The 24,217-nt window shown below is 44.4% G+C and overlaps 1 long non-coding RNA gene across 1 annotated transcript; it reads left to right on the top strand.

The window, feature by feature from the left end:
- The first annotated feature begins 1,174 nt into the window (after positions 1 to 1,174).
- On the top strand, positions 1,175 to 11,874 carry LOC102451733 (uncharacterized). Its single transcript, XR_331877.4, has 3 exons — positions 1,175 to 1,307; positions 11,347 to 11,477; positions 11,567 to 11,874. It is a non-coding gene; the product is annotated as an uncharacterized LOC102451733 (long non-coding RNA).
- The last annotated feature ends 12,343 nt before the right edge of the window (positions 11,875 to 24,217 follow it).

Here is a 24,217-nt window from a genome sequence, read left to right as displayed (position 1 = left end):
GGGGACCGAGACGCACCGCGGTCCTGCTGCCCGGGTCCTCCACGGCTTTGCTCTGCATCTCCCTGGTCTGCTGGTCTGCTGGAGACCAGCAGACCAGGGAGACGGGGAGCAAAGCCGCGGAACACACTGGCAGCGGGACAGCAGCGGCGCATCTGGGCTGTCCGCTGACCGCGTGCTCCGCGGCTTTGCTCCCGGTGTCCCTGGTCTGCTGGAGACAGTCCCCAGCAGTCCAGGGACACCCGGAGCAAAGCCGGGGCGGCGGAGGGGTCCCGCTCCTCTGAGGCTTTGCTTTAGCAAAGCCTCAGAGGCGCGGGACCCCGCCGCCGCTGCGGCTTTGCTCCCGGTGTCCCTGGTCTGCTGGAGACGGTCCCCAGCAGACCAGGGACACCGGGAGCAAAGCCGCAGCAGCGGCGGAGTCCCGCGCCTCCCCGGCTTTGCCAGAGCAAAGCCTCAGAGGTGCAGGAGCCCTCCGCCTCCCCGGCTTTGCTCCAGGTGTCCCTGGTCTGCTGGAGACGGTCCCCAGCAGACATGGGTCACCCGGAGTAGCTTTTCTCGCCCCAAAGGTTGAGGTGGCGGGACCGCTGCACGCTGGGCGGTCCTGCTGCCTGCGAGCTCCGGGGCGAGAAAGCTCCGTTCGTAAATGCGGATCCGACATAAGTCGGATCCGCGTAATTCGGGGACTGCCTGTAATGTATTTTTGTCCATGCTATGAACCACAAAAAAATTGACACTATCACCTTGTCACCCAGATAAGCATGATCTTTGATTTCTCTCTATATCTCTCCCATCTACTGTATCCAAATATTGCTTACTGTGATGTGTTTTTCCTCCAAACACAGATGACATCCCCCTCAGTCAGAATGAACAAGATATGACCATGTCACCCCATCTCTGAATACCTTTCAATGATCACCTTGTACACAGATTCAAATACAAAATTGTCCTCATTACCATAAAATTCTGTCCCAGTTGGCCTCTTAGTCCTTGGATTTTATTACATCCTTTCATTGTCTACTCTAATCCAATATCCAGCAGCCTTAGTGAACCATTAGCTTCTTGCATTCCACTCTTCATACCTTTTCTATGCTGCTATCTAATCCAAGAATGACCTCTGAACCTAGTTTGAAAAGTCACCATCCCTTATACTAACAGGAAGGCTGTTGCCTAGTCAGAAATGGCAGGCAGCAAAAAAGGGTGCATGATTTTGGGCATGAGTGAAGGAGACAAAGAAAACTTCCAAGTGAGAAGTTGGGATATAGCAGCAAGAGTTGGAGATTTCTTGGAGACAATACTTAGAGAAGAAGAAGGTAGGATCAGAGTTTTTCCAGAACCTTCTTAGTGAAGCTACAAACACTTAATTTGGTGTATTTTCTCCAGATATTCGGATTATCCCAGAAGGTACCAACCTGAGTTTTGTTTTTTATTGTTAGTTTGTTTGTTTTTAAGTTCCATCCATTCATTCATCTGCTGCTGCAGAATATTCTCAGAGAATTCTGTAGTAAATACAGGATTGGAGGTTATTACTTGTAAATTCTATTCTTTACTAGCCCACAGACTTGGTGTGAAACCTTCATTAATTCACTAACTGTTCTGTGCCTCAATTTCACAGTCTTTAAAATTCCACTAAATATGCCTGCCTCAACAGTACCTTTCACAGCTCAGTTCTTCAATATTTATAGACCACTTCGTTGAAAGAAACAATTGAAGTTTGTTTGTTTGTTTTTCTATTCTAGATATTTTTGAGGGTTTTTAAAAAATACTTAAAGGTTATTTTCCTTCTACCCTTCCAAATGAAATTCTCTTTTTTTGTTGTTTCTACTCTGTGTCTTTCACAGGCACATCCCAATCTGACATTTACATTTTTTTCTAAATGAAGTTTCATGAATTGATATGACTTAAAAACTATTGTGCTAAAAGCTCATAATGGGATTATCTGTTTGAATGTTTTCAAGATTATAAATAAAGTATTTCTATATATGTCATTGGTATCAGCATTCACATTTGGTCTCAAACAGGGAATTTGGCCCAGCTAACTTGTAAGAATTGCACAATGGAGCACAGATTTCTTGAATGAAAAGATCACTTGCTTTTCCTGTTTTCAAAGTGCTTGCCAAAAGACAGCACCTGTGCTCATAAAATTAGAGTATCTTTGAAAAATATAATTTATTTGTTACACCCATTGTTTCAAAGTGCGCCAGAAATACTACTTTGTTTTCCATGCACCACTTCTGCCATCTCCTGTAAATCAGCTTTAATTCAAGATAGATATCCAGAAAGCTGGAAAACAGCATTATCTAACTTCGTGAGATAGAAAGATGGAAATGTATTGATTTTTTTCTGTTTGAAAATGCTGTTTTGACAAACAACATTTTTGTTAAGTCATACCAATTGAAGAAATCTCATTTAGAAAAATAGAAAAGAAACATCTAAATGTCAAAATCTCATTACGATGCTTTTGGAACAAAATATTCCAATATTTTTTCAATCCAAACTTTTCATTTTTAATTTTATTTTAAGAACAAAAATATTGTTAAAATTACAATATTCTGATTACCTGAAATGCATTTTTTTGTTTTAGAATTTCATTTTGTGAAAAATGTTGGCGTGTCATCCTGATCTGGGAGCAAATTTCATGCAATAAGAAAACAAAAAGTTTTCACTGGCTTTAATGATAATCTTTCCAAATGATGCATGTTTGATTTTTGCCAGGAAAATTTTCTTTGCCTCCTCTCCAAACAAAAAAATGGTTGCATGCACACAGTGAAATTTGAAAAACAGTAAAAGAGAGAGCTGAGGGTCAAGTTTCTATGGGGAGACTTGAACAAGTAGTCTCCTTAAGAATCTTTATGGGTAAGAGAGAGCCAGAAGTGAGAGTCTGTTTAGAGCACAGGACCTAGGTTCAGAAGTCAAATACTGTTACTTATACCAACTTGCATCTGTAACATACCCCGTTAAGTGCTCTTTTCAATGAAATACTGGCTATTATGGGTGACAGGGATGCCTTTCTCTCTCTCATAACATTTAATATTAGGGCTGTCAAGCGATTAAAAAATTTAATCGCAATTTATCGCATGCGCCTCCTCTTTGAAATGCTGTGTCAGGGCTCCATGAAGCGCTGCCCCTTGGAAGCACCGTGGCAACGTTTCCAAAGGGCAGGCATTAGGAGCCTGGGACCAGCTGGAGAATCCAGCTGATCCCCAGCTCCACTGTTGTAAAGCCCTTTTGAAGTGCTGGAGTAGCACTTCAAAGGGGCTGTGCAACGTGGAGCCAAGGATCAGCTGGGCACTCCATCTGATCCCCAGCTCTGCTTGCACTGCCCCTTTGAAGTGACGGAGCATTAATCGCAGGCAAAAACTCAGGTCAATTGATAGCACTGTTTAATAGACATACACATTGTGGACCTGAGAAATCTCTTTCCCCAATAAAGTTTCAGTTTTGATGAACTCGTGTTTTCTGACAAAGGTTTTGAAAAGCTCCTGATGAGCCAAGTCTAAGTGAAGAGATTGTGTGATCTCAGTGATGACCAAGCCTGTGCAGAATGAAGAATTTATTTTTTAGGCTATTTTACAATTGCTTAAGAAAGCAATTTTCCAACTTGTCCACTTACATGCTGGTTAATCATTTGCAGAATTGATGCCCTCTTCTCCTCCCCCCATGTTTTACCAATAGTGGTGTAAGGTTATTTCAAGAATACATGTATTAGCTTCAGTAAAATAAAGATATATATTACCAGTGTGAATCAGATTCACATTACAGTAAATATTGGAGGTTTCAGTTCTCTCTCAAGTGCAGGCTGATCTTATGAGAAACAATAATGTATTTTTCCATTGTTCCACTGCTTTCAGCTCAATAGCCATTTTGATTAGCAATAAATCTCTGTGCAATTTTCTGTTTAAATGAAACAGAAAAAAATAAAACAGCCTTGTTTCATAAAACAGAGTGGTTTTAACTGAATTGGTCAATTTTAAGAGGCAACTATTTTTAATCTATCAAAAGAGACAGTTTAAAATAGTTCAGAAGGGATATATGATTATTAATTGTATAGAAGCACTCTAAGGATAACAGATAAAATTGAATTTTTCTTCAAGAAATTTAAAAAAATCTTTTAAAAAATACCCCAAACCCAGGAGGTTCATCTTTTAAAATCAACAATGTTTTCAAAAACAACTCTGACTCACTGCCACCTAGGCTGTTCAAAGGCAAGTACTTTAAAGAAAGAAAAGGTATGCCTTGTGGTCAAACTTGATCTATAAAAAATAAGAGGGCACTGCTGGATTAAATAAATGCATGTTACTACCCCATGAAACAACTGCAAAGTTTGAAACAAGATTCTGAAGAAAGAAATAAGAAAGCAAAACAAATAAACAAACAAAACCCCCAATAACGTCTTAATTACTGCATCTGCTACAGTATGTTTTTTGGCCCTGAAATCTTCTTTATATTTGAGAGAGTCTGTCTGTCTGTTCAAGAAGTACTCTTAAATGGAAATAGCTATGATCTTCAGATTTGGTATGCAGCTTCTTCTTATCATAGTTTAAAACAAAGTAAGAGGTTGGATGTGCCAGGAAAATGGAATACGTCTCGAATAGTATTGCTTCTCAGAAAACCGTTTAGAAAAGAGACAGAATTGCCAGACAGGTGAAAGGAGCTGGCTGAGGGCACACCTCTTCCCTGCTGTCTAGGACTGCTTCAGCCCTGAGTCTCCCTCCCCTCAGGCATATTGTAGGGTGGGTGGGGGATCTGAAGCTTGTCTCCCTTTCCTACCCCCCAATTTATACCAGGACATTATTGGCTGTTCCCTTTTATCAGGGAGTGTGGGGAAAGTGCATAGTTCTCTGCATTCTTTACTCTGGTGGGGGAGTACAATCACAGATGAAACTGGACTTGGCTTAGCTGGAGGATATGCACCCCCTCCCTGGCCTGTGCCTGCTAGAGCTGCCACAGCCATGTTGAGGCACTTTTCACCTGGCTGCAAGTTGCTGTGATGAGAGGTCTGGGGTTGTTCTCTCTCCCCGGGGCAGCCTACATAATAAACACAGATTCCCCAGTCACACCCCAGAGTGATGATTTAAATGTAGCATGTACATTTTCATTTTGTTTTCCAAAAACAAAAATTAATTGAGTTAAAGACCAGAACAATGCCAAATAAATATTCTAGTAAGAAATAAGTGTAGGTTGAAATCCTAGCTCCTTTGGAGAAACTGGAAATGTTGCTATTGACGTTTGGGGCAGAATTTCAGCCTTAATACTTATTGGGTATGTCTAGACTACATGGCTCCGTCGACGGAGCCATGTAGTCTAGACATACCCGTTGTGTCTTAACTTCCAGCTAGGAGATATTCTTGTAGTTTAATACAACTTTATTTTGTATTCTGATCCTACCTCTGCCCCAGATTTATTGCAAGACTTTATCCCCATTTTACATTTTGGAAAACTGAAACAGAGAAGTAATTTGCCCAATTATACTTATCGGCTGTGTCTAGACTGGCAAAATCATCTGCTTTCGCGGAAATACTATGCTGCTCCCGTTCGGGCAAAAGTCTTTTTCTGAAAGACTTTTGCACAAAAGGGCCAGTGAAGACAGCAGAGATTTCTTTTCCGCAAAAAAGCCCCGATCGTGAAAATGGCAATCGGGGCTTTTTTACGGAAAAGCACATCTAGATTGGCCATGGATGCTTTTCCGCAAAAAGTGCTTTTGCGGAAAAGTGTCCTGCCAATCTAGACGCGCTTTTCGGAAAATGCTTTTAACAGAAAACTTTTCCATTAAAAGCATTTCCGGAAAATCATGCCAGTGTAGACGTAGCCAATTATCCATTTTTGTGAAGTGTTTTGAGTTCTACAGAAGGAAAGTTCTGTGTGACTAGTATGAGAATTATTATATAACATCTTTCATACAAACAATAACCTATTACTTTAAGGTCAATATAGTATAGCACTACCCATGCCTGCAGCATTCAGAACTAGTCCTGAGACCTGTGAACCATACAGGTAGCACATGGTTTTCCTAGAAAACTTAGAGCATGTCTACACAGCATGGCTAATGCCAAAATAAGCTATGCAAGTTCAGCTACATTAATTGTATAGTCTACATTGAAATAGCTTATTTAGTCTTTTAGCACTGCCAACACAGCAGGAAGCCTGAGGAAGAGCACTCTTCCTCTGACTTCCCTTACTCATCGTAAAACGGGGGTTACAGGAGTCAGAGTAAGAAATCCTCCAGCTCAACATTATTTAGACATTATGTCGAAATAATTACTTATAGTGTAGATGCGGACTATGTTATTTTGGATGTTATTCTGAAATAACACTGCTGTGTAGATGTACCCCTCGTGAGCTCTAGGAAATAGCCTCTAGGGGTCAGAGGGGTGGCCACTCCAACCCACTACACCTGGATAAGTCTCTGAGGGGGAATGAGTAGTGTCCAAACTACTAGTTTGGAGCCCCACGCCCTTACCTCAGGGAGGGGCAACAAAAGTAAACAACAATAAAGGCGGCCTGGGTTAGAGGACAGCCAGCAAAGGGCATTCAGGGGCCCAACCTCAGTTCAGGGAGAGCAGCCAAGTCCACAGTTGAAAAAGCTCCTGCCTGGGCTCAAGGCAGTCTTGGAAGGCCTCAGCCCTGGTTCAGGGCAGGGCAGTAAGCGACAGTTTGGAAGCCCAAAGTCTAGAAAGTCCCAGCCCTAGTTCAGAGCAGGCCAGCAAGCATTCAGTCTGTAAACCCCACCTTAGTTCAGGGTGGGGCGGCAGGCCAACAGTTTATAAGCCTAGCCCTTGGTCAAGGTGGGGCAGTAGGAAAACAGTTTATAACAATTCCACAATTGAGGTGTCCTTGCTCAGGAGGGGTGCAGGTAGCTCTCCTGCAGTGGCAGAGAGGAGGAGACTGCCACCCGAGCTGTGGGTGGCGCGGGAGATGGGGAAAGGCGCTGGCCTGCCCACTCCACTATGCCCCAGCCCAGGGCCCTTGAGCAGCAGTATAGACTGCTGCCGGGTCAGCGGGGGCTCCAGCCCAAAACACGCTGACCTGGGTGTTTACATGTCCATGCTATACCCTGGACCACTTCCCTTCTTGCCCGTAGTGTATACCTGGATGTCTGGTAGGCCTTTTGGTACGTCAAAAGGGGTCCAGATTCAGCAGCCAGTTCTCAGCAGTTTGCACGGTCTCTGGGAAGTCTGGACCGGTCAGTGGTCGCCGGATCATTGTTCAGTAGGGGGCCCAGTGGCCCATGCCAGTTCTCTACCTCTCGGGGGCTTAGCTTGTCTCCATGCTGTGCAGGGGTAACAAGTTCATTTGGGGTAACAAATTTGGGCATATTATTCACTTAAAAGGATAGTGAACTCAATATATTTGAAATGAGGATTGAAGTGAGGATTACCTGTTGTAATCCCTCCCTCTAGGGCATAGGTTTCCAAATCGGGGGGCATGCCCCCCCCAGGGGAGACATGAAGAAATTCCGGGGGGGGTGAGGTGACCCAGCCCCTCCCCCTAGTTTTGCTGCTATTTTTGTTTTTCAGTCACGGTCCGTTCCTTTTTTTTTTGCTCAGCAAAATTTGCTGTTATTGGGGGGGATGGACTGAGGGTTTCTCAAAAATCAAAAAGGGGGCGTGATGCTGAAAAGTTTGGGAACCACTGCTCTAGGGCATCTGGTATTGGCCACTGTCATCATACAAGATACTGGGCTGGATGGACCTTTGGCCTAACCCAGTATGGCCATTCTTATGTTCTTATGTTTTTTAAATATCTATGAGAGGGCTGACCAAATTTCTGGAGGAAAATCTGGGACTGGTAGTGTTTTGGGGTCACCCTGTGGTAATCTTTACAGCTAATAGGAGCCAATGTGTGGCTGGCTGTAGCCCACAGAGACATAGTTGTGAATGACTTATATGCTGGAAGTCATTTGTGAGCTTTCCAAGTTGGAGGCTACAGCAGCAAGGCAAAGTAAAGGACATTCTAGGCTGCAGGGCAGAGATGATACAGCTACTTATTTATCTAGATTGTACTCTGATACATCACACATACCTATAGTGATTTAAACTGCAAGTGTTGGCAGAGTTTAAGGTGCTGCTGGTTTTGGAGTTGTGCCACCCAGCTGCCCACAGTAGTAAAAGAGAAGCAGCAAGTATTACTGCATGTTCCTATTTTCGCAGTAGCCTCTCCAGAGAAGATGTCAAGGGATGGTCTGTCAGCCATCAGAATATAAGGGGACTTGGGCTTGTTGGAGGAAGTGGTTCTATGAAAAAGAGTCACAGGACCTCTTCTCCGTATTTTGGCCAACCCAAGCAGTATTTTTCCTACCTGTCTTAAGGTATGTCTACACTACCCCGCTAGTTCAAACTAGCGGGGTAATGTAGGTATATCGCACTTGCAAATGAAGCCCAGGATTTGAATTTCCCGGGATTCATTTGCATAAGCGGGGAGCCGCCATTTTTAAAACCCCGCTGGTTCAAACCCCGTGCAGCGCGGCTACACGGGGCACGAACTAGGTAGTTCGAACTAGGCTTCCTAGTTCGAACTACCGTTACTCCTCGTGAAATGAGGAGTAACGGTAGTTCGAACTAGGAAGCCTAGTTCGAACTACCTAGTTCATGCCCCGTGTAGCCGCGCTGCACGGAGTTCGAACCAGCGGGGTTTTAAAAATGGTGGCTCCCCGCTTATGCAAATGAAGCCCTGGAAATTCAAATCCCGGGCTTCATTTGCAAGTGCGGTATGCCTACATTACCCTCCTAGTTCGAACTAGGAGGGTAGTGTAGACATACCCTTACTTTTTATTGATAAAATTGAGTTGCCAAGAAAGAATAATAAACAATCTAGCACGTTCTATGACACATCAGATGATGCAGTTGAAAAGCACCAATTGCAATGCAAGCATTCTCTTTACCACTGCTTGCTAACTTGTGGCAAGGTACCTCCTTCACTTCATCAGCCTCAGAATAGCTCCTCCAGGCTGTGAAAGACCTGGAGTAAATCAGTCTTACTCCAAAGGTGTTTTTATTCTACACTTTGAGTAGTCCCAAGTAGTTCTATTAAGAAAAATAAAATAAAAGTCCCAAACTCACAACACAAGCAGAAATACTTATCCTCACCCCTCACTGGGCTATCGACTTACTGTGCTGGTTCTTGGTTGCCAGTCCTTCCACAGGGTGCAGTGAACTTGGGTGTTTTCACTAAACAAAGGAGAGGACACCTTCAATCCCAGAGAAATCATTTCTCCCTGCTGCACCTTGTTTCTTATCCCTCCTTCCTGTATCTGGCCTGAAAAGGGTTTTTTTTAAAAGGTCACTAGTAGTCCCTAAGTGGCCTCAGGTATCTCTAGTAAACCTGAGTTAATCTCTTTTCAGCTCCTGGGGAACAGGGCTTTCACTATTCTGGGGCTAATATATTGACCTTCCACATCTCTCTTAAATCTATCAGGTCTGACTTTGTCACACACTAAAGTAACTTCAGTTTCTAGAATTGTTTTATATTGCCCCTCCTGCTGCAATTGACTCCAAGTAGCATTCTCATTCAGAAATTTGCCAAGGGATACAAGCTATTATATCAGTACTACTAGAGCAAAACAGGCCTCAAGGAGAAATGTGTTAAACTGGTAAGACTCAATTTCAGAAAACTTTTAAAATGTCATCCAAATAAGATTTATGCTCAAAGCCATCTACGTCTATAAACTGGCAGAGTCTCCCTTGTGTTTCAAACACATATGTGAGGGGACTTGTCAAATAGGAAGATTACAGATTTGTACTGCATTTCTTATTTTCACGTTATATAATTTCCCACAGAGCAAGATGTTCTATCAATGTATTTGTGTAACATTGTATGTACATTTGTATTATACAGGACTTAGATGGTATGACTGAAATATGGAAGCATAGAGTGCATTTTCAAATCCTAATTCAAAACCATCCTAACAGGTAACTTGTGTCAGGCAAGTGCATTTCTGATTTCAGATGCCTCATCTGTGGCATTCTGCAAGGGTTCTCAGAGGCTCTTTAAACTTATATGTAAAACCAGAATGAGACGCACCGTGGCCTCAAGTGCCAACAGTAAATAGCTATCTTATACATCGTGTTCAAATAGCACTATGTCCCAGCTGCCCCACAGGACATGCGAGATCAATGTCAGAATGTAAAATAATTGGATGAAGCCATACCTAGCCAAGAGAGAAATATTAGCAAGGAGAAAAACTAGCCAAATCACAATCATAAGGATCTCCACTCTTTGGTTGTAAAGAAGCGTTAGGGGGTAGCCGAGTTAGTCTGTAACTGGAAAAACTTTAAAAATAACTAATAGTCTAGGCAAAATGCAGGACAATGTAGCACTTTAAAGACTAACAAGATGGTTTATTAGATGATGAGCTTTCGTGGGCCAGACCCACTTCCTCAGATCAAATAGTGGAAGAAAGTAGTCACAACCATATATACCAAAGGATACAATTAAAAAAATGAACAAATATGAAAAGGACAAATCACATTGCAGAACAGAAGGGGGATGCGGGGGGGGGGGGGGGTGGGAAGGGGGAGGAAGGAAGGTAAGTGTCTGTGAATTGATGATATTAAAGGTAGGGAGAGTGGGATGTTTGTGAGTTAATGGTATTACAGGTGATAATTGGGGAAACTGTCTTGGTAATGAGTGAGATAGTTCAAATTCTTGTTAAGTCCTTGTTGGCAAGTGTCGAATTTTAACATGAATGACAGTTCAGAGGATTCCCTTTCAAGTGCAGATGTAAAAGGTCTTTGTAGCAGAATGCAGGTGGCTAAGTCATTTAGAGAGTGTCCTTTCTGGTTAAAGTGGCAAGAAACTGTTTTCTCTTTGTGATCTTGTCTGATATCTGTTTTGTGGGCATTAATCCTTTGGCGAAGTGTCTGAGATGTTTGTCCAATGTACATAGCAGACGGACACTTTCGGCACATGATAGCATAGATTATATTTCTGGATGCGCAGGAATATGTGTTCTTGATCTTATAACTCACTTGGTTAGGTCCAATAATGGTATCAGCAGAATGAATATGTGGACAAAGCTGGCAACGGGGTTTGTTGCAAGGGAATAATAATAGTCTAGCAGCACCTTAAGGACTAGTAGCCCCTAAGTGGCCTCAGGTATCTCTAGTAAACATATAGATGGTATCATGAGCTTTCGTGGGTACAACCCACTTCATCAGATGAATAGAGTATTAAAAGTCCTTTGGCTGAAAGGGTAGCTCATAGACTGGGTGAGTGGGAACTCTTCTCTGCTACTAGAGTCCCAAATAGCAACAGAGGTTATAAATTCTTCCATCTTTGCCAAGCTAGGAATTTTCATTCCACACTTCTAGATGGGACACTGACCAGGAAAACCCATAAATTCACATCTTTCAGGTTTGACTAAGGAGATGAAAGGGACTGTGCTGAAGAAACTCCAGCTCATTCAAAATGTTGCTGCCCACCTGCTACATAAGTAACAAGAGACAGTATCAAGCCAATGCTACAGATACTAAAGAAACTCCCTGGTAAGTAGTGAATAATATTCAGTATTCTATTCACCATGTACACTCAGGTCAAGTGACCTCAGACATCATTCTCCATTATTTTCCTTCAGAAACAAGTAACTACAAAGCTTAGACTTGTGAAAACAGTAAACAGAAATAGGAGCATGGATTCAAATCTCTCCCACAAGAAGTTGGAATGGACCACACACCCCACTGCCTCAATAACAAAATGCAAGATTCATCCTTTTATAGCAGCTTTCTCATAAAAACATTAAAATACTTTAATTGTTTAATTGTGCACCTTTCCCTGCCATCTGGAAGAACAAGCAGAGAAAGAAACAAGGATCACAATGTATGCTGAGTGTTTGACCCATGAAATTATCTAAGGAATTTCCCCTGCACTTTATTCTAAACAGGAGAGGACAGTCTTGGTCTTTGCACAGGTCAGTAGAACTATCTTGCTAGTATTGATATTAGCTCTCCTTAAGCTGGTATAGGGATGGGAGTAAGGGCCCCAGCCCCACCTGCTACACACCTGATAAATGGAGAGTGGTGGAGGGAAAAAAAGAGGAGTACTACACTAGGCTAAGAAGCCATTTTGAGGCATTATCCAGTTCACATCCCCTAGCACACACAATATTACTTATTATGGCAATCATGAAATACTAATTGGATAGTGACAGGAACTCATAGGTGGCTCAATTTGCATTCCTTAAACACCCTGCTCTTCAACTGGCTTCATAATTCAGTTCTGAGGGTTGAACTGAGACACTGTTTCTCATAAACCAGATATTACAGTCAGTGACAGCAATGTGCATGGTGGAATGTTTTTATAAATGTTTACATGAATATTACTATCAGCAACTCCATACCATGAAAATTATTATAGTCAGAGAAACTTAGGCAGCAAGCCAACTACTCCTGCTATTGCTCAGAGGGATAAGGAATCTCTCTTTGGCTCTCTCTCTGCCATAGGTCAAACCAGCAGGATTCACTTGTTTATTATCAATAATTTATCAATATTTTATGTCCATCCCAAAACTACAACCTAAACCCTCCCCTTTGCAGTGATTTCTCAGTCTTAGGCATGTCCACTGTTTGGAAAGTCTGCTGCCTACCAGCTTTTCATTGAATCATTCCTTGGGGCTACGTCTACACCAGCATGATTTTCCGGAAATGCTTTTAACGGAAAAGTTTTCCGTTAAAAGCATTTTCGGAAAAGAGCATCTAGATTGGCAGGATGCTTTTCCGCAAAAGCACTTTTTGTGGAAAAGCGTCCATGGCCAATCTAGACGCGCTTTTCCGCAAAAAAGTCCCGATCCCCATTTTCGCGATCGGGGCTTTTTTGCAGAAAAGAAATCTCTGCTGTCTACACTGGCCCTTTTGCACAAAAGTCTTTCAGAAAAAGACTTTTGCCCGAATGGGAGCAGCATAGTATTTCCGCAAAAAGCACTGATTTCTTATAGTAGGAAGTCAGTGCTTTTGTGGAAATTCAAGCAGCCAGTGTAGACAGCTGGCAAGTTTTTCCGGAAAAGCTGCTGATTTTCCGGAAAAACTGGCCAGTCTAGACACAGCCTGGGTGTCCAAATAGCTATTTGTGATTGTTCAGCTTTTTTTCAGTTTTGCCTTTAGGCTACAATCATGCAAACAATTATAAGCACATGCAAAAATGTTTGCAGAATCAAGGTTTGTATATTTATTTATGCACTTGGATTTTCTCCAATTAAACCTACCTGATGATTTTGCATATCATTACTCCATTTGAATGATTTAAGCTGCTCTTATTAAACTGATTCAAATTTATGCCTTGGCTTAAAAGCTTTTTAAAATAGCTAACTTTTCCAAAGTCATCATATTTATTCAGCTTCATTTAAGCTACATGTTTGTGATGCTTTCAAATGAGCTGTTAATTTTTTTCTCCCTTTATACATTCCTATTTGAAATGAACTGATTTACTGATAGTATTAACCTGTTTTTGATAATTACCTGGAAAGCTGATATAAGTATTTAGCCTTAATTAATTGAACTGTAGAACTCTCTCCACCACTGATCTCTGTGTTGTTTTTAAGGCACACTGCATAGGGCTGTATGTGCGCAAGTATTTATCTAAGGAAGATGGCTGTATTGGGAGACTGGGTCTGGAAGAATGGGAATTTTAATTCAATTCAGTTTCGTGATGGTCTTTGAGTGGGCATAGATAATTGCTATTTATGCACCTAGAGACATTTGAAGGGTGAAAAAATAAAATAATGAATCATTCTTTTCAAGTGTTAGCTGCTTTTCTCTAGCTTTAACCCTTCATGATATTCCAGAAAGATGCTGAAATGTACATTTTTCTACCGTGCATAGTAGTAAATATTACTTCTGCTCATACGGGTCATTCTGAGAGGGATGAAGCAGATCTAAGAACTTGGGAATGTGGATACTTCAACAGTACACTGAGATGTGTCAGTTGCTATAGTAGGGTATGTCTACACTACCCTCCTAGTTCGAACTATGAGGGTAATGTAGGCATACCGCACTTGCAAATGAAGCCCGGGATTTGAATTTCCCGGGCTTCATTTGCATAAGCGGGGAGCCGCCATTTTTAAATCCCCGCTGGTTCGAACCCTGTGCAGCGCGGCTACACGGGGCTCGAACTAGGTAGTTCAGACTAGGATTCCTATTCCGAACTACCGGTACACCTCATTCCACGAGGTGTACCGGTAGTTCGGAATAGGAATCCTAGTCCGAACTACCTAGTTCGAGCCCCGTGTAGCCGCGCTGCACAGGGTTCGAACCAGCGGGGATTTAAAAATGGCGGCTCCCCGCTTATGCAAATGAAGCCCGGGAAATTCAAATCCCGGGCTTCATTTGCAAGTGCGGTATGCCTACATTACCCCGCTAGTTCGAACTAGCGGGGTAGTGTAGACATACCCTGAGTCAGTTCAAATCATCCCTTTATATAAAATAAACAAAACAAAAACATTCTGTGTCTGCTGGGCCTCTTTAATCCAGCCTGAACCAATATATGTAGTTCCCCACTGGGGATGGTACTTCTCCAGGCTTGTTTCCCTGTCTAGGGATTTGCCTCTCTCCTACCCCCCAAAAAATTATTTGAGTTTCTGGAGGAAGCTTGGTAAACCTTCTCTGTTAAGGATGAATACAATCCCTAGTTCACAAGGACAGATACACATTGTTTATGATAGGATAGTCTGAATCATAGCATTGGAAGAGACCTCAGGAGGTCATCAAGTCCAGCCCCCTGCCCAAAGCAGGACCAATCCCAACTAAAGCATCCCAGCCAGGGCTTTGTCAAGCCAAGACTTAAAAACCTCTAGGGATAGAGATTCCATCACTTCCCTAGGTAACCCATTCCAGTGCTTCACCACCCTCCTAGGGTAAGTCTAAACTACATCCCTCTTTTGAAAGAGGGATGTAAACTAGGCAGATCAAAAGTAAAAATAAAGCGGGACTTTAAATATCCCATGCTTCATTTGCATAATCACATCACAGCAGTCTTTCAAAAAAGGGTATTTTGAAAGTGAAACCGCTGTCTAGATGTGGTTCTTTCAGAAAAAAACAACCTTTTTTCAAAAGATTCTGTACTCCTTAAAAAAAGGGATTTTTTTCCCACAAAGAACTACATCTGAATGGTGGTTTCACTTTTGAAATACCCTTTTTTTTAAACCGCTGTTTAGACATACCCCTACTGAAGTAGTTTTTCCTAATATTCAACCTAGACCTCCCCCACTGTACCTTGAAACCATTGCTCCTTGTTCTGCCATCCATCACAGAGGGTATTTCTACACTGAGCGGCTGTTTTGAAAGACGCTTTTTCAAAAGAAACTTTCGACAAAGCGTCTTTCGAAAAAGAGCGTCTAGACTACAATATGCAGATTGGAAAATCAATCCGCTTTTTCGAAAAAAAAGCGTCCTGGCTGCTGGAAGCTATTTCGAAAGAAAAAGCCACCCAGAACCGCTTCTGCCAGGGCATGGTGGCAGCATTTCCTTCCGGGTGCTGCTGCCTGCCCTTTGCAGAGATGCGTGGTTAAAGGGATGCCCCTGAACACCCGTTGCTCTTCTCCTGCAGCTGCCTTTGCTGTCCCTCTAGGAGGTAAGCAAGGCATTGCAGTGCTTGTTGGGAGTGCCCAGCTTCCTGGGACACCCCAGCAGGTTTTTTGTTTGGAAGTTTTTCTGTTTTAGACCCCTTTTTTGGCATGGAGCCAGAGCTGCCCCTGGGCAGGCAATGGCCCCACGCCATCATACTGCAAGTTTTGCTGCATCTGCATGACACAGTCATGAGGCTACTTCCCCATCTGAACCCAGACAAGAGGTACGAAGGGTTCGCCCATCATGCAGCCCCACTGCCCTTGCCTCCAAACTTCTTTGTGGTCAGGCATTTTTGGAGGCTTGACACCAGCTCTGTCTAGTGGAACCGGCTCATTGTGGAGCTCTGGGATGACCAGGAGTGGGTCCGCAACTTCCGGATGTGGAAGGCCACTTTCCAGGAGCTGTGTACCTGGCTCGCCCCGGCTCTGCAATGGCCGGACACCCACCTGCAGCTCGACCCCTGGAAAAGAGGGTCGCTATTGCCCTCTAGAAGCTGGCCACCCCTAACAGCTACTGCTCCATCAGGCACCAATTTGGAGTGGGCAGGTCTACTGTTGGGCCCATCCTGATGGAGGTAAGTCATTGTTGGGGGACAGTCACAGTTTTGGGGGGGAGGGAGACTGTCAGGAAAGGGCGAGTGGAAGTGGGAGCTCCTCCACTCACCCTGAGCTGCGGGGGGGGGGGGAGTTCTGAGGAGGGGATTTCCCAGGGTGTTTGAGGGGGAAGGTGGGTGGTGAGTTCTCCTCCTAAGAGATAAGGCACCCCTTCTAACATTTTGTTGTCTGTCTCTTTCTGCAGGTGATGAGGGTCATCAATTCTGAGCTGCTGAACAGGCTCGTCTGCCTAGCAGATCTGGACAGTGTCATGGCCGGCTTTGCTGCCCTTGGGTTCCCAAATTGTGGAGGAGCACTCGATGGGACACACATTCCAATCCGTGCACTGCCCCATCGAGCAGCCCAATTCATTAACAGAAAGGGCTACTTTTCTATGGTCCTCCAGGACCTGGTCGACCATCGTGGCCAGTTTATTGACATTTGTGTTGGGTTGTGAGGGCAGGCACATGCTGCCCGCATCTTCAGGAACTCGTACCTCTACTGGAGGCTTCAGGCAAGAAAATTTTTCCCGCATCGTGACTTTGCGGTTGGAGATGTGCACATGCCGGTGTGCATAGTGGCTGATGCCCCTGATGCTGTGGCTGATGAAGCCCTACACCTGCCACCTGGATGCGAGCAAGGAGCAGTTTAATGCTCATCTTAACCGGGCTCAGAACCAGGTGGAATGTGCATTCGGACGTTTAAAAGGGAGATTCCAGTGCTTGCTCACATGGCTAGACATGGGGGAAGGCAACATCCCTGAGGTGGTGGCTGCGTGTTGCGTTCTCCATAACCTGGTGGAGAGGAAAGGGGAGGCCTTCCTACCAGTGTGGGGTACAGGTACTGATGGTCAGGAGAGGCACTTGGCCCAGCCCCGGACAGCTGCCATCCGACAGGCTCACCAGTCTGCTATTCGGATCTGGGAGGCCCTACGGGAGCGATTCTCTATTGGAGGCCACTGACTCTCCTGAGGGGCTCCTGTCTGGGAGCTTGGCTCTGGCCCAATACAAGCTTCCCTCCTCAACCCTTATCCTGACCCTATTTGTAGAAATAATAAACACCAGGGTTTGTCTGAAAAGAGTAACTTCTGTTTTATTGTTGTAAATGTCAATAACTGAGAGAAGGTAAAACTGTTGCAAACATAAAAAAGCCTTTGTTTATTTTGGCTAGAGAAAGTATACATTCATGACAAACTATGTACAATAAACATTTTCTTAAACACAATGTTTGGTATTTAACTGGGGTGATGGGGGTGCTTTAAACCTGGAGGGGTGATGGGGGGGTGCTTGAAACCTGGAGGGGGGAACAGGATCAGGTTGCACGGTGCTTGCCTGCTCGCAGTCTCCTGCTGGTTCCTCATATTCGGGGTCCACAATGGCCTCGGGATCAGGTGGGGCGACTGTCTGTTGGCTGGACAACAGAAGATAGGTGCACTTGGGTCTGGGAGACCTGGGGGAGAGGAGGGCCGGGGGAGAGAGGGTCTGGAGGACCGGTGAGGCTGGGGGAGAGGGAGGTACAAGGGGGGAAGGGATGGTGCTGTAGAAGGGGGGTTTGGTGGGGTGGGGTCATGGGGTGCTGGAGGAGCAGGACCAGGCACAGGAGCAGGCAAGCCACAGACATCCCTGAGAGTGGCACACAGGGACGTGCACTGCTGGACAAGTTCCTCCATCAGCTGATCATGCCACTGAGCCTCTGCCTCCATCCTCTCTCGCAGGATGGTGATGAGCTTCTGCACAGCCACCACATGCTGCCTCAGGATGTCTGCATAGACACGCCTGTGTCTGCGGCTCCCATGTCCCCGGGATGGAGGTGGGGCTGGGGTGCTGTGGCCCTCTTGCATGGCTGGTCCAGCTGTGGAGGAAAAGAGGAAGACACAATCAGTCATGTGTGCAACAGCTGTCCAAAAGGGCATGCCCTTTCCTTCAGACAGGGGACTCAGACATTCTGAAGGTAACACCATGGGTGACCTAGACATCAGCCTGAGCATCACAGGGGTCCCGAAGTGCCAATGAGATCTCACACTGACAACCCACCTGGGTGTGTTCCAGACATGGTTTATGCCACCACGTGGCGCACCCCCATGTGTCACACTCTACCACTGAACATGTTGGCACATGCACAGCTAGCTGCATGATGTCCAGGGTGAGCATTACAGGTTTCCCTTGTGCATCACCCATTGTGCACACACCTCCCCCTCACTGTGTGCTACACGACCTCACTGCACTCACCTGCTGCTTCGTTTCCGGCATCAGGTGATACCTGGGAGGTGTCTGGGTGACTGGCTCCAGAGTGACGGTTACCGTCTCCTCGCTGTCCTCCTCCTCTGGCACCATCTCCCTGTCTCCAGACTCCAGACTCCCTGGACTGCTCTAGGTCCTGCTCTGGTGCTTCCACCACAGGGTCCCCCAAGCCAGCCTGGACGAGATGCAGTGGCGTGCGTGCTTCCCCACCACCAAGGATCTGGGACAGCTCTGAATAATAGGGGCAGGAGCGGGAGGCTGCCCCAGAACTGGAGCTCTCCTCCCTGGCCTTTACATAGCCTTGGGCGCAGCTCCTTTACTTTAGAGCGCACCTGGTCCTGGGTGCGGGGGTGGTGCCCTCTCTTGGCCAGGGCCTCTGCCATGCAGCCAAAAATTTCTGCATTTCGCCGCCCAGTGTTTAGGGCTTGTAAGGCCTCCTCCTACCAGAGCTCGAGAAGGGTCTTGAGCTCTGGCCCAGACCATACTGGTTCCCTGAGTTTGGAGCCCCTGGTTGGGTCCCCAGAAGGCTGTCCGGAAGGGCCAGGAGGGTCTTGGGGCTGGGACATGGCTGCACTGGAACAGCCGTGTGCTCTGGCTGCTTTGCTGCCACAACTTGCTGTGAGGGTGACTGTCCCTTTAAAAGATGGCTGCAGACAGGAACCAGAGACATGCAAAGCATGCCCCAGATTGTCCACCAGGGCTTCTTCCTGGAGGCCCTTATTTAAAAAAAAAAAAAAGGGCTCCTCATGTCCACACACACTTATTTTCGATGGATCTCCATCGAAAAAGGCGTTCTTCCTCGTGAAATGAGGAATACCGCCGTCGAAAGAAAAGCAGCATTCTTTCGATTTAATTTTGAAAGAACGCGGCTATAGTCTAGTCTCAGGTAAATTTTTTTCGAAAAAAGTCTATTTTTTTCGAAAAAAACCTGCAGTCTAGACACAGCCTAAGTGAGAACAGCCTCTTTCCATCCTCTTTGGAACCTCCGTTCAGGAAGTTGAAGGCGGCTATCAAATCCTCCCTCACTCTTTTCTTCTGCAGACTAAATAAGCCCAAATCCCTCAACCTCTCCTCATAGGTCATGTGCTTCAGCCCCCTAATAATTCTGGTTGCCTTCCGCTGGACCCTCTCCAATGCGTCCACATCCTTTCTATAGTGGGGGCCCCAGAATTGGATGCAATAGTGTCGAATAAAGGGGAATAATCACTTCTCTAGATCTGCTTCTCCTAATCCACCCTAATATGCCATTAACCTTCTTGGCTACAAGGGCACACTGTTGACGCATAAACAGCTTCTCATCCACTGTAATCCCCAGGTCCTTTTCTGCAGTCGGTCCCCAACCTGTAACAATGCTTGGGATCTTCAATCCCAAGTGCAGGCCTCTACACTTGTCCTTGTTGAACCTCATCAGATTTCTTTTGGCCCAATCCTCTAATCTGTCTAGTATCAGAGGGGTAGCCGTGTTAGTCTGAATCTGAAAAAGCAGCGAGGAGTCCTGTGGCACCTTATAGACTAACTGAAGTGTAGGAGCATAAGCTTTCGTGGGCAAAGACCTACATGCATCTGACAAAGTGGGTCTTTGCCCACGAAAGCTTATGCTCCTACACTTCAGTTAGTCTATAAAGTGCCACAGGACTCCTCGCCACTTAATCTGTCTAGGTCACTCTGGACCCTGGACCCTATCCCTGCCCTCCAATGTATCTACCTCTCCCCCTAGTTTAGTGTCATCCACAAATTTGCTGAGGGTGCAATCCATCCCCTCATCCAGGTCATTCATAAAAAAGTTGAACAAAACAGGCCCCAGAACCAATCCTTGGGGCACTCCACTTGAAACCAACCGCAAATCTGACATTGAGCCATTGATCACTACCCTTTGGGTCCAATAGTCTAGCCAGCTTTCTATCCACCTTACAGTCCATTTATCTAATCCATATTTCCTTAACTTGCTGGCAAGAATATTGAGGGAGACTGTATGAAAAGCTTTACTGAAGTCAAGGTACATCACATCCACTGATTTCCCCATGTCCACAGAGCCAGTTACTTCATTATAGAAACTAATCAGATTGGTCAGGCATGACTTGCCCTTGGTGAATCCATATGTTGACTATTCCTGATCACATACACCTCTTCTAAGTGTTTCAGAATGGATTCCCTGAGGATCCCCTCTCTGATTTTTCCAGTGACTGAGGGATCCTGCCCATCAGTTCTCCGACGGAGTCAAATTCTGATTTTATGGAGTCCTGGGTGTGTATTCTGCTGCTCTCCTTTCTTCCTTTGATCAGGATCCCAAAACCTACCATCTCGTGATCACTGCTTCCCAGGTTGCCACCCACATCTACTTGCCCTACTAGTTCTTCCCTGTAATTCTTCTGCTCCACTTGGCAATGATAAGACCTCAACTGGACTATTTTGTACAGTTTTGGGCACCATGCTTTGAAAACATGCAAGCAAATTGGAAGGCCAGAAAAGATGTACAAAAATTATGACGTATGAGGAAAGAGTGAAAACACTGTGTTTAGTCTAGAGAGGAAAAGATGGAGGGAGAGGAAGGTGGATGATGGCATTCTTTGAGTCCATAGAGAGAAGGGTGATACATTATTCTCATCTACAGAGGATAGCACAAGTAGGAAGGGGCTTAGACTTAAGTTAGAAATCAGGGAAAATTTCCTAACTGTAAGGATAGTTAAGAACGGCAACTAAATATTTAGGGAGGTTGTGGAATCTCAGGGGGTGTGTCTAGACTACATGCCTCCTTCGACGGAGGCATGTAGATTAGCCAGATCGGAAGAGGGAAATGAAGCCGCGATTAAAATAATCGCGGCTTCATTTAAATTTAAATGGCTGCCCCGATCTGCCGATCAGCTGTTTGTCGGCAGATCGGGGGAGTCTGGACGCGATGCCCCGACAAAGAAGCCTTTCTTCATCGACACAGGTAGGCTTACCTGTGTCGATGAAGAAAGGCTTCTTTGTCGGGGCATCGCGTCCAGACTCCCCCGATCTGCCGACAAACAGCTGATCGGCAGATCGGGGCAGCCATTTAAATTTAAATGAAGCCGCGATTATTTTAATCGCGGCTTCATTTCCCTCTTCCGATCTGGCTAATCTACATGCCTCCGTCGAAGGAGGCATGTAGTCTAGACACACCCAGGCATTGGAGGTTTTAAGAACACGTAAGACAAATTCCTAGGTCAGGGGATTTCAAATATTGAGTTTGGCTTATCACGGTAAGCCAATGGCAGGCTGCAAAAGGCATTATTTACCTGAGTGTCAGTAGGCGTGGCTGCTCAATGGGAGCTGCACTCAGTGGGTAGAGTGCTCACCTGGGATGTGGCCGACCCAGATTAAAAATCCCTGCTTTGCCTACTTTGGAGCAGGAATTTAAATCCCAGACTCCCACCTCACAGGTGAGTGTCCTAACTATGAAGCATTCTTGGCTGAGTCTCGATCTCTCCTGTTCCACTTTGTATAAATAATGCACATTCAGCCAGAAGGACACCGACTCTGTAACCCAACATGGCATGCAGCTGGGACACCCAGCTATGAGTCCGTATTCCAAATTAGGGAAAGAATGGATTCAACTGGGTCTGCCACTCACTCTAGGGGAGATAGGGGTGGGTCTTGTGTGGGGGGGCATGCACACACTTGCAATGAAGTTGCCTAAGAATGGTCAGCCATCACTCTAGGGGAGAGTACACAACTGAGAATACTGTGAGGGTATAGATACCTAGATCCAGCCATGTCAAGCACCTAAGTCCCAAAACAATGGGAGTTAAGTACCTAATACCTTGGAAAATCCAGGCCTTAAACACTGCCCATCTTAAGCAGTTTGCTGCAGAGTGTTCTGGTTTTGAGGATCTCATTCTTAGATGCCTGACTCATAAAGGGTTGTATCAGGTGTTTGGGCAACTAACTCAAGGGAGAGATTTCCAGTAGGTTGCCTATGACTCAGGTGTTGTAATATATATTTCCCTTTATAATCATATTTTGTTCTATAACAGCTATATTATGTATGAAAAATATAGTAAAACTGCTAACCTTACACAGGTTCCATTTTAAAATATTTAAGGTTGTGGAGATGAATATTACGAGAGAAGTACAAACCTATATTATCCTAGTACACTGAACATACTGCAGGTCAAAATAAAACTTCAGTGTCCAATTCAATAAACAGCAGTTCAGTCTCCTTAACCAGGCTTTTAAATTAAAATTTTGCACCGCATTGCAGTTCTGTTTAATTTATCACATCCATTTACATTATATAGTCATGGAAAATATGCTTTTTTTTGTTGAACAAGTCTTAAAAACTAAATTTGCCACACTGCAGTGGGTTGTATAATAGACCATTTTAGATATATGATTACTGTGAGTCATTCACTACACTGACAGAAAAATAGCTCTTATTTTATTTCCAGTGAAATAAACACAATTATCTTGTATAGAGTTTGAGAATGTATCATTCCTCTAATGGCTCTGTACATGTTTTTGCAATTTTATGTTTTTAAAAATCTCATGTCAATAACATACAGCTATATCTATGAAAATGAGACAGTCACCTTATGAGACCAAACATAAATCTGAGACATAAAATTTACAAAAAGTATTTTATATTTTAATCAGACTAGTAGTTTTATTATGCATGTCTGAAGTCTTTTTAAAGTTAAAGTTTTATCCAAAAGAGTTTAATGGAACTTTGTCAGTACTCAACTTCAATAATTTTGGCACCCCAGTTTCTGGAATCCATTGCTTTCAATTATCCTTAAAGAACAAAAAAAGGGAAAACTTGCAATATATGTACATATAGTAAGTATGATTAAAAAAAATAGTAAACCTAACAGTTTATGGCACAAAATACAGTTCTGGTTTTAAAATGCATTTAAACAGTGGTCTGCATAAGTTTAGTATCAGAGGGGTAGCCGTGTTAGTCTGAATCTGCAAAAGCGACGAGGAGTCCTGTGGCACCTTATAGACTAACTGAAGTGTAGGAGCATAAGCTTTCGTGGGCAAAGACCCACTTCGTCAGATGCATGTAGTGGAAATTTCCAGAGGCAGGAATAAATATGCAGGCCAGGATCAGGCTGGAGATGACCAGGTGGATCCAATCAAGGAGGATGAGGCCCACTTCTAGCAGCTGATCTGGAGGTGTGAATTCCAAGAGAATAGAAGCTGCTTTTGTAGTTAGCAAGCCATTCACAGTCTTTGTTTAATCCAGAGTTGATTGTGTCAAACTTAAAGATGAACTGTAGCTCAGCAACTGAAACTGCTGAGCTACAGTTCATCTTTAAGTTTGACACAATCAACTCTGGATTAAACAAAGACTGTGAATGGCTTGCTAACTACAAAAGCAGCTTCTATTCTCTTGGAATTCACACCTCCAGATCAGCTGCTAGAAGTGGGCCTCATCCTCCTTGATTGGATCCACCTGGTCATCTCCAGCCTGATCCTGGCCTGCATATTTATTCCTGCCTCTGGAAATTTCCACTACATGCATCTGACGAAGTGGGTCTTTGCCCACGAAAGCTTATGCTCCTACACTTCAGTTAGTCTATAAGGTGCCACAGGACTCCTCGTTGCTTTTGCATAAGTTTAAAATCCATAAAATTGCAATAATTTTAATTATGCTGGATATGTATGTGCTCTTAGAGGAAATGGAGGAAGTAACAGAAAAGATAAGGAAGAGAGTGTGTTTGGGGGGGGGAGGGGAGAGAGGAGAAGAGACCTAGAATACTTTGCTTTTAAACCACACAGCAAAGTTAGCCCATAAGGCTACTGTAATACAAATAGTAAGCTGAATGATGAATCAGGGGCGGATATATGGCAGGGCGAATGGTGAGCCCCG

This window comes from Pelodiscus sinensis, chromosome 3, assembly GCF_049634645.1.
Source record: "Pelodiscus sinensis isolate JC-2024 chromosome 3, ASM4963464v1, whole genome shotgun sequence".
NCBI classification, from domain to species: Eukaryota; Metazoa; Chordata; order Testudines; family Trionychidae; genus Pelodiscus; species Pelodiscus sinensis.
This window is presented reverse-complemented; position numbering and strand designations above follow the sequence as displayed.